This window comes from Cydia splendana, chromosome 10, assembly GCF_910591565.1.
Source record: "Cydia splendana chromosome 10, ilCydSple1.2, whole genome shotgun sequence".
Taxonomy (NCBI): Eukaryota; Metazoa; Arthropoda; class Insecta; order Lepidoptera; family Tortricidae; genus Cydia; species Cydia splendana.
In genome coordinates, this window is record NC_085969.1 from 16,921,550 (window position 1) to 16,931,996 (window position 10,447).

Consider the following 10,447-nt stretch of genomic DNA (forward strand, 5'->3'; position numbering starts at 1 on the left):
CTGAATATTTGACCATCGATAAAGATGATGTAGATATACAAAGATAGATAGATAGAATACTTTAAAATTTAAAGATGTATAATGCGTGTGTTTATTTTTTAAGATGTATGTATTGTTCAAAATTCCATGGCAGAATTTTGTTACAAAACAATCAGTGTAGTAGTATAGTATATAACGATAAGCAAACATGTTACTCGTAAAGGAATAATTACACACGAACGAAATATATAAGACTTGTAATGTAAAAATCTAAATGTTATTATTGAACTCTCAACGCCCAATATAGCCGACGATAGCAGTTGGAGAAGGTAACTGGTCTACTGGCGCCTCGCTCGAAACCGCAGTCGCCCCAGCCTACTAGATGCCCATGTGCGAAGCCCTCGACGAATATCTTCAACCGCCTCGCGATAAAGAATAAACTACACGATTTAAAAAACTGACTTTTATTACGCGGTACAAATATAAAAATACTCCTACAACGATTAGGCGGTACAGCTTCGGATCCCTCAGGTCTTCCTTGGTTTTCTTCCTTTGGTTTTCTTCCTTTTGGTTTTTCCTTTTCGGCTGCTCCTGGTGTACTGTACGATCCGAAGCGGTTCCGTCTTACTTTTATACGAAAAATCAAGAAAGAGAGTCACCTACGATAGGGAGATAAAATCATGTCTTAATTCGCGGAATTAATCGGCCTGTGATTGGTCGCTTACGTCATACGGTCATTTTCGGGTGAATTTTCATTATCCCGCTATCGTTCTGCGACTCATATTACATACATCCGATTAATTACTGACTTAAAACTATTACAAATAGTTAACTACGTTCATTAGTTATAAAAACAAACGATAACAAGTTCACTAGTCCTTACGACTTGGCTTACAATAGATAGGAAAGCGGCCGAAATGAATACAATGGATGGTTTATGGCCCTTTTGCCGACTCGCAGGCCTTTGTCTACCTGTGACTGCCTTATGATTCTTATCTAACTAGGTGACTAGGCTAACGACCTATAATATCTACAAATATTGTTATGATGTAACTTTAACAGGTTACGAATTAATTAATGAAACGTGTATGTTTCTAAGTGAAAATTACGCTGTATCGGAGCGCTGAGCTCGAATTTGGCCGACCAATGAGAAGCGGTCATTCTGTCCCTTTCATATTGAGACTTCCTTGTCTTGATCCGCCTTTCTTTGGTTAACCAATGACAGAGCCTACATTATTTTACCAAGTTTATAGTGATTACTTGGGAATTGGGAAATAGGTTTAACCATGTTTTTTTTTTTTTTTTTCCTAACTTACTGGGTGACCTAAAACTTATTACGAACCTACGAGTTAAATAACGGATATTTTGAATACTTATGACTACTGACAATCTAATCGCGGTTTTCCCTACCTATCAAATAAATCTTTATTGAGAATACAGTCTTAATCGAATTTGATCTTAATCTAACTTATAATTATCCGCGTCTTGTCGTAGCGTCGCTAACATTTTGTCCCCGCAGTCGAAGACTCCTGGTGCATGGGTTGCGACGCGATGACCGCCAGCTTGCAGCTCGGCCTGCGTAGCGTCCCGTGCCTCGTTCTGACGTCTGCGGAGCGAACCCTCCCGTCGGGTCCATGATAGACGGTCTCGACGACTCCTTTAGGCCACACGCTGCGTGGTCCGTTGGGTTTAGAAATGATGACAACATCTCCCGGCTGGATCTGTCGCCCTCCGTCGTCGGATGATTTGCGTGGTGCCAGCAGTGGAAAGTACTCCTTGGTCCAGCGCCGCCAGAAGTGGTCTGCTAGCGCCTGGGCAGCCCTCCATTGTCGCTTGTCGTTTTCCTCGTAAGCGCCAATCATAGGTAAGTTAGCGTTATGAAGTAGAAGAAAGTGCGCAGGTGTGAGACTTTCTTCGCTCTCTGGGTCGACGTTCACGTGTGTTAACGGCCTTCTGTTAACGATATTCTCGATCTCTGCCAGTAGAGTCTCGAACACTTCGGTTTTCGGTGCTCTAGTGTTGAAGGTATAGAGCATCGCTGTCTTCACGGTGCGTACCATTCGCTCCCAAGCTCCGCCTGCAGATGGGTTGCCGGGGGGAATGAATTTCCAATCCATTCGTCGCTGCACGCCGTAGTGTTGCAATTGCGGAAGCCATTGCCTGTAGGCCTCGCGCAGCTCGTTCGATGCCGCCTTGAAGCAGGTTGCGTTATCGCTATACATAACGCTCGGCCATCCTCTTCGTGCGGCGAAGCGCCTTAGCGCCAGTAGAGCGCTATCCGTAGACAGGCTATGTACAGTTTCGAGGTGAATAGCCCGAGTTACTAGGCATGTGTACAGACACACCCAGCGTTTCTCTCGTCGTCGTCCTATGGTCACGTACATAGGCCCGAGGTAGTCTTGCGCGGTGTAGGTGAATGGCCTCTGGTAAGCCTGTAGCCGCTCGGGTGGTAGATCGCCAAGGGGCTGCGCTCGCGGTGAAGCTCGACGTAGCTTACACAGCGCGCAGTCTCGCGCTACAGCTTTCACGGTAGGTCGCAGTTGTAATATCCAGTAATGTTGTCGTAGCTGATTTACCACTGCCTCGTTATGAATGTGCGCCATTCGCCTGTGTGCGCGTTGGACCATTAGTCTGGTAAATGAGTCCTTGCCGTCCAATATTACGGGTCGTACCGATGTGTACAACACTGGAGCGTTTCCTAACCTCGTCTTCATTCGCAGCACGCCGTCGTCGCACAGCTCGGGTGCTAGATTGTATATTCGCGATTTCTTGTCCAAATCGCGTCCTGCGCTTAGAGTGCGCAGCTCGTCCGGGAAACTTCTTCGTTGGCTATTCTGTAGCCACATATGCTCGGCTCGCTTTATGTGGTTCACTTGCAGCTGCAGCGTCTTGTTCTTATTTTTCATCTTATCTATGAAAAGTAGAACGTAGGCCGTCGAATTCATTAGCCTATCGTAATTACTGAAGCGTCGTATGTCAGGTAGCACGCTCGACGGATCTGACTTTGACGTAGTAGTAGATAACGTAGTCTCTACTGTGACTCCGCTTTTCCTTTCAGGAAGGTCTTCAGTCGGTCTGCCTATTTCTTGACTCGGCCACTCCACTTCTGGTCGGTGAAGAAATGACGGTCCTTTGTGGCTTCGTAGTAGGTCTGGCCCCGATAAAATATAGTCATTCAGACTATTTCCTTGACTTTTTGCCGCGCAGTCAAAAACGGCTCTTCCTTTGCCTTTATTTAAATTAAATACATTAAAGTGCGGCAAAAACCAGGTTCGGTCGGTCTGCGGCGGCTCCATGATACGTTCCGCGTATCCTTTCTGTAGTAACTTCTGAATTTGGGCTTCGTAGTCTTCAGCGAAGTCCTTGTTGCGCCGCATTTTCATCTCCAAGTTGTGTAGCCTCGACCGCGCCATTACGTAACTCGGTGGTAGCTTCACGTTGTCCGACGCCCACAGTTGACCGACCTCGTACCGGCCCCCTGCAGTCTTGCGTACCGTAGCGTTGAAAATGTCGATGGCTCGCTGATCGCTCGGACTGACGTTTTCTTTATTCGTTACTCCTAACGCTTCGATCGACCAATGCTTCTTAACTTGATCGATTAATTCGTCGTCCTCTGTGCGGCAATGAAGTACGGTTTGCTCGATCGTGCGAATGATGCGCGGCATTCGCCCAAAAAATACCCAACCCAAGGGTGTCTTCATTGCGCAAGGCTCGTCCTCTCCGCCCTGCCTGATCTCGATGGGAGTCTTCAGGTGGCAGAAATCGCCTCCAATCAGCATCTGCGGTACTCCTGTACCCACGTAGCATTCGTCGCCCAAATCTTCTAAGTGTTTGTGCTTCATCAATTCGGCCTTGTTGAGTGATTGCGATCGTATGCCAAGTCCTTCTACGGTCTTCATGACGATCTCGTGCACGGTGCCTCCTCGCAGCGGTCCCACTTGCGCCTTTACAGTTTGCGTGATAGATGTGTGCTTCAGGTTTCTTATCCCACGTAGACAGAGAGGTTCGTCTTCGCCTACTGCTCCGATTTCATCTGCGACGTCTTGATCTATCATGGAAAGCGTTGACCCGTCGTCGAGGAAAGCGAATATTTGAGCCGTACCCTTCGGCCCCGTGACTGTTACAGGCAGCACCTTCAGTAGCACGTTGAAGTTTGGGGTTGACGACACGTAGACGCGCGGATCGTTGTCCTCTCGTTCTGTAGGCCGCGACTCCGTTTCGGCCGCTGCCGCAAACGATGACGTCACTCTCGGTGAGGCGACCGCTCGATGCGTCGACTGAGCTACCGCTATTGTAGCCCCACTGCTGTTGTTCGCCTGTGTAGGCTCGGTGTGCAGCAAACGGTGATGCGTGTGCGGGCAGCCTGTCACGCCGCACCCTTTCGCGTTGCATTGCGACTTCAAATGTTTCGCGTCCATACATCTGAAGCATATACGATTGAGTCTTGCCCATTCCCATCTAGCGCCTATACTCTGTGCGGCCAGCTTGCGACAATCTGTAGTAATGTGATTGCCACCGCAGTACAAACACGTGCTCTTCGCTGTGATTTGTCCAGCCGCATACGTCGCCTTCTGCCCTCCGCTGCATCGATTTGCGGCCGGAGCTGGAGTGGGGATGGGATAGCGCGGCGCGGGCGCGTTCAGACTGCACGATGCACACGCCAGCCTAAGCTGCCGGTCGCCTTCTCTGCGTCCCCGATGCCTGGCCCCGCTCAAACGGTATCACCAGGCTAGGGGTCGCGGGGTTGGATAAACGGCCGGTGGCGAGAAAGCTGGCCCTCACGGATACACAGCCGTCCCCAAAATGACGAGCGACCGACCGCCCCACAAGGTGGGGCGCGACCCGAGACAGCCTCCGCAGCCGGAAGGCGGAAGAGGCCACTCGCACCCCTTCAAAAGGGTGCCGAAGGATTTCACAGCGGGCGCGTTCAGTCTAGCGCCAGGCGCGCGCGCGTACGGTGCTGTCATCGGTCCCTGCGCGCGCTTCGCTGGTGCGCGCGCGTGACAGAATGACATCTCTAGCTCGCTCTCTTCCATCAGAAAATCAGCCAACTGCAGGATCTCGGGGTCGTCAGTATCGCGATGTCTGTTGGCGTAGTCGCACCATCTGCTTCGTAGATGAGGCGATAATCGATCGGTTACTTCCCGTATCAGCATCGGGTTGTCGGCGTAGTGTCTTCTATCTATGTCCATGATAGTAGATACGACGTTCATAATCTTGATCGCAAACGTATTGAGGTCGTTCGCGCTCGGCCCCAACGGTGGCAGTCTTCGTAGGTCCTCGATTGCTTTATCCAAAAGCACCTCGCTTCGGCCAAACTGCTTCTTCAAAATACGTATAACCATGTCTGGACGAGTAGCTGTAGACAGGACATGTGACACGCACATCTTAGCGTCCCCACGTAACGCCATACGCAGTCTTGCAACGTTCTCGTAGTCGGTGAACTTGTAGCGCTTCGATGTCTCGATGTAGGTATTGTAAAAGCTTCGCCATTCGCTCACATCTCCATAGAAGTGAGGTAGCTCGAAGATATCTTTAGGTGCCGGACGAGCCGCCATCTGCATCTTCTCGAACAAATGCAGCATAGACTCCGCAACTGTGCCTTCTTGCGTGTGTTGCGTACGCGCCGTGTGCGGCGTACGGGGCTCCTCCGGTGGCGATTCCGATCGCCGTTGACGTTCCTCGCGGCTCGGTGAGCGGCGTCGCATATGTCGCTCGTCCCGCAGAGGCCGTCTAGGAGTCTCGTAGTCCGGTGGTGGCTCGTTGGCTAACCTCTTAACTGGCTCGGTTATAGTCTTGTCATCCTGAGAGTCGTCCATCCACTTCAGGATTCGTTTCTGTTGTGGCTCGATGTCACCCGCATCTGAGACTGCGCCCGTGCTTCCTTCCGCTATAATCTGTGATTTCTGCGCCTCTAGCCTCTTCTTTATTAAGTCGGCTTCGATCCGCAACTCTTTTCGCTGAATTTCTGCTAGACGTTCGCTCGCCTCAAGCTCCACTTGAGATAGCCTTGCCTCGATGACCGTACTAGCGCATGAGTGCACGGACTGAGTAGGGGCAGGTGCATACGGAGTGCTCGACTCCATAGTGCCTCCCTGCTGCGTAGCTGCGACGTCCTTAAGTTTCGTTCTCGCCCGTCGCAGTGGTAACGGTGTGGGCCTCGCAAGTCGTCGTAACCGCTTGCGGAGCTCTCTGCTCCACAGCAGTGTATTTACTTGCGAGGGAGACCCCGGTGGCCTCGTGAAGTCGTCCGCCCTGAGGGAGTGCTGTGGTGCGGCCGCTACGCCAAACGGCTCGGCGCTAGCGGCGCGCGGACGCTCGCTGAGCGCGTCGGACGACGTTACAGGGGTGAGGAGGGGGCGCGCCGCCTCGGCGCCCTCTGACCTCTCGGCGTCCGCGCGGGCAGCCCTCTGAGCCGCTGCCGCGCCCTCCGCTAGGTAACGCCGCCTATCTTCGTCGCTCTGCATCGACGCAGCCTTTCGCGAACGCGTACCGACCATTTTATCGGTCATTTGTGACGATTCTTCGCAGCAAGTGTAGACTTGAGCACGACGTCCCGGTGCGCTGACAGTAGATCCGGCTCGAAGGACCACAAAATATTGAACTCTCAACGCCCAATATAGCCGACGATAGCAGTTGGAGAAGGTAACTGGTCTACTGGCGCCTCGCTCGAAACCGCAGTCGCCCCAGCCTACTAGATGCCCATGTGCGAAGCCCTCGACGAATATCTTCAACCGCCTCGCGATAAAGAATAAACTACACGATTTAAAAAACTGACTTTTATTACGCGGTACAAATATAAAAATACTCCTACAACGATTAGGCGGTACAGCTTCGGATCCCTCAGGTCTTCCTTGGTTTTCTTCCTTTGGTTTTCTTCCTTTTGGTTTTTCCTTTTCGGCTGCTCCTGGTGTACTGTACGATCCGAAGCGGTTCCGTCTTACTTTTATACGAAAAATCAAGAAAGAGAGTCACCTACGATAGGGAGATAAAATCATGTCTTAATTCGCGGAATTAATCGGCCTGTGATTGGTCGCTTACGTCATACGGTCATTTTCGGGTGAATTTTCATTATCCCGCTATCGTTCTGCGACTCATATTACATACATCCGATTAATTACTGACTTAAAACTATTACAAATAGTTAACTACGTTCATTAGTTATAAAAACAAACGATAACAAGTTCACTAGTCCTTACGACTTGGCTTACAATAGATAGGAAAGCGGCCGAAATGAATACAATGGATGGTTTATGGCCCTTTTGCCGACTCGCAGGCCTTTGTCTACCTGTGACTGCCTTATGATTCTTATCTAACTAGGTGACTAGGCTAACGACCTATAATATCTACAAATATTGTTATGATGTAACTTTAACAGGTTACGAATTAATTAATGAAACGTGTATGTTTCTAAGTGAAAATTACGCTGTATCGGAGCGCTGAGCTCGAATTTGGCCGACCAATGAGAAGCGGTCATTCTGTCCCTTTCATATTGAGACTTCCTTGTCTTGATCCGCCTTTCTTTGGTTAACCAATGACAGAGCCTACATTATTTTACCAAGTTTATAGTGATTACTTGGGAATTGGGAAATAGGTTTAACCATGTTTTTTCCTAACTTACTGGGTGACCTAAAACTTATTACGAACCTACGAGTTAAATAACGGATATTTTGAATACTTATGACTACTGACAATCTAATCGCGGTTTTCCCTACCTATCAAATAAATCTTTATTGAGAATACAGTCTTAATCGAATTTGATCTTAATCTAACTTATAATTATCCGCGTCTTGTCGTAGCGTCGCTAACAGTTATATTATATCTGAGTTGTGTAAATTTCGAAAACTTTTGGCTGTGGCGGCGAACAATTATTTCATGACACGGCAGGCGTGCCTTACGCCATAGAATATGATCGCACGCCTGTCGTGTCATGCGCCACACGTTGAAATCATTGATGACACGCCTGTCGTGCCAACCGCACCGAAACGGTTATAAATGTACCTATGATAAATAATTTTATAAGGTTAGGTAGGCTATTTTATTTCTTACTCTTGTATGTGCAAATAAACATAGTCAATGATTAGTCAATAATATGTAAATGACATTAGAGTGAGACCAAGATAAGTATGCAGCGATTTTTATAGCACAAACGTGCAAGTGTATTTTAAATTCCAAATTTCTATGAAATTATGTATTTAAATAACATTTGCGCGTCTGTGCTATAAAAATCGCTTAATATCTTGGTCTGACTAACTCCTTTCGAATGTAGACAATAAGGGAGGAGGAGGAAGCTTCTGCCCATTTGCCGCCTGTTTGTGCATGTGCTGCATTCAGCTAGTCCCAAATTTTATTATATTAATATTTAAAATATAATTATACAATTTTAACCCTTTACCAGGCTAACATTTCGAAAATGACAATTGAATGTCTTACTCATCAAAAATAGAACAGATGTTTGAAGTGCCATACGTGGGAAATATAACCCTTAACCCTTAGCCTGGTAAAATTGTTAAATTTTTTACACAAATTAATAAATAAAACAATGTTAATGTGAAGACAAACTTTTTATTGAAAATTTCCCAACTACGTGTTCGACCACTGCCCGACGATCCGCGAGATATAGTCGCGACGCTTCCGTGTACTGATAAAAATAGCTAAATTCAATAAAATATACTTTGCGTATAATTTTATTATTTTTTATTTTAACAAAAATCGGACAAATCTCTATATACATTATACACTTTCAATAAAGAATATTTCAAATCAGTCTATGCAAATAAAGTTATAAAATTAATGTTAAAAAAAGACCAAAGTTTTTTCCACCGCATCAGTTCGCGGGTGTATAAGTGGTCGTTGGCTTCGATCACCTTCATCTCCAGCACCACCTCACATTCTTGTGGCTCCTGTTGCGGTTGACCGGGTTGGAGTTGTGATTAGGCGACGGACCGGCGCGGCTGGTAGACTGGGAGTCGAGGGCAGGATAGCCCTATGAGGCGCTGCCAGACATGCTCTGGAGTCTGTGGAAATGTTAATAAAAACAAGAATTATATTTAGATATACAGGGTGAAATTTAATTCACTGGCCAAATTGAAACACCCGAAAGAACTCGAAAAAATATTAAACACGTGTTTTTTCTTTTAATACCGCTCAGTACATTTTTTTCGAAATAACTCATCATCAAGTTGTCCTAAAAACCTCGTACATTATGGTGAACCGACAACTACCCACTACACCCGCTTCTCTCTTATCAGTTAAGGTCATTAACACCCCGCCCCTCCCGCTGTTTGCAATCGCGTCACCAATTATGAACCCTATTGCAGCGAGATAAGACGCTTACCTACATAAGTTGCTAATTTTTCCTTCATACTTTAACGGGCTTAGAGCCATCAAAATGCAAAGGCAACCCATTTTTAATCTAAAATATTATTTCTGACTAATGATTATTAACAAAACGTCCGTGGCTTAAAAACAATGAGTAAAAACTAGGTCAGGAATCTTTGCATTCAGGCGTATTTAAAAAATTGAATCATCTTATGTACTTACATTTGATTAAAAGTCGACGCAATTAACGAAAGTCCCACGAGATGGTACTCTTGGATTCAATCCTTGTCTGCGAAGGCGTGGAACTGATTCCATTTCGTATAATCTTTGTGCACCACGTAAACACTCACCACTTAATAAATAACACCGTACCATTTCCTAATATTCCCGGTTCGAAAACATTTTTTTAAACCTTAGTACGCGCGCGATTATTATTTTAAGGTTGGCGAGTGACGAGTGACTAATAATTTATGCTAACCGTTATGTTTACCGCTAGCGCGGAATGGTTTAGACTACCCTCGAAATTGATAAACCTGCCTACCATCGCCAACACTAACTAGGTGGACCCTATTGCAACGATTATAAGGTTTAATGAAGGTCAGATAAGGGTTTTGCTGATGTTGTTGTTAAAACCTACTATTAGGTTTGTTTACATTTGTGGTAATAGGGTGACCACGACTCGTGGAAAGTATTTAAAAATTGAAAAATGAAAATTAAAAAAAAATGTACTCTTTTTTTTCGCTAAATAGATTCCTTAAGTGTAACCTAGTGCCTGGAATGAATATGGCCAGTGATTTAAATTTCACCCTGTATACAAATTATTGTATTAAACCATACTCCAGTGAACGGTGTGAAATTGAAATTAAGTTTATATGTCAAATCTAATTATTCTTATTTATTATAATTTAGACATTTGTAGACCTTTAAAGCATGACGTATAGGATATATAAGTATGTAGCTAGCCTACTTGGCATCTAGGTAAGTAGGTACCCATGTACCTAGTTGGCGTTGGGCAGACACTTTTATTTCAAAGAAAGTATGAAAGTGAAAGAAAATCGTAGATTATCTCATACACAATCAGGATAGTTTCATGAGTAGGAAACGTTACTGTGATCCAAATCAGTAAAAATGCCTACCTTTGTTGGCC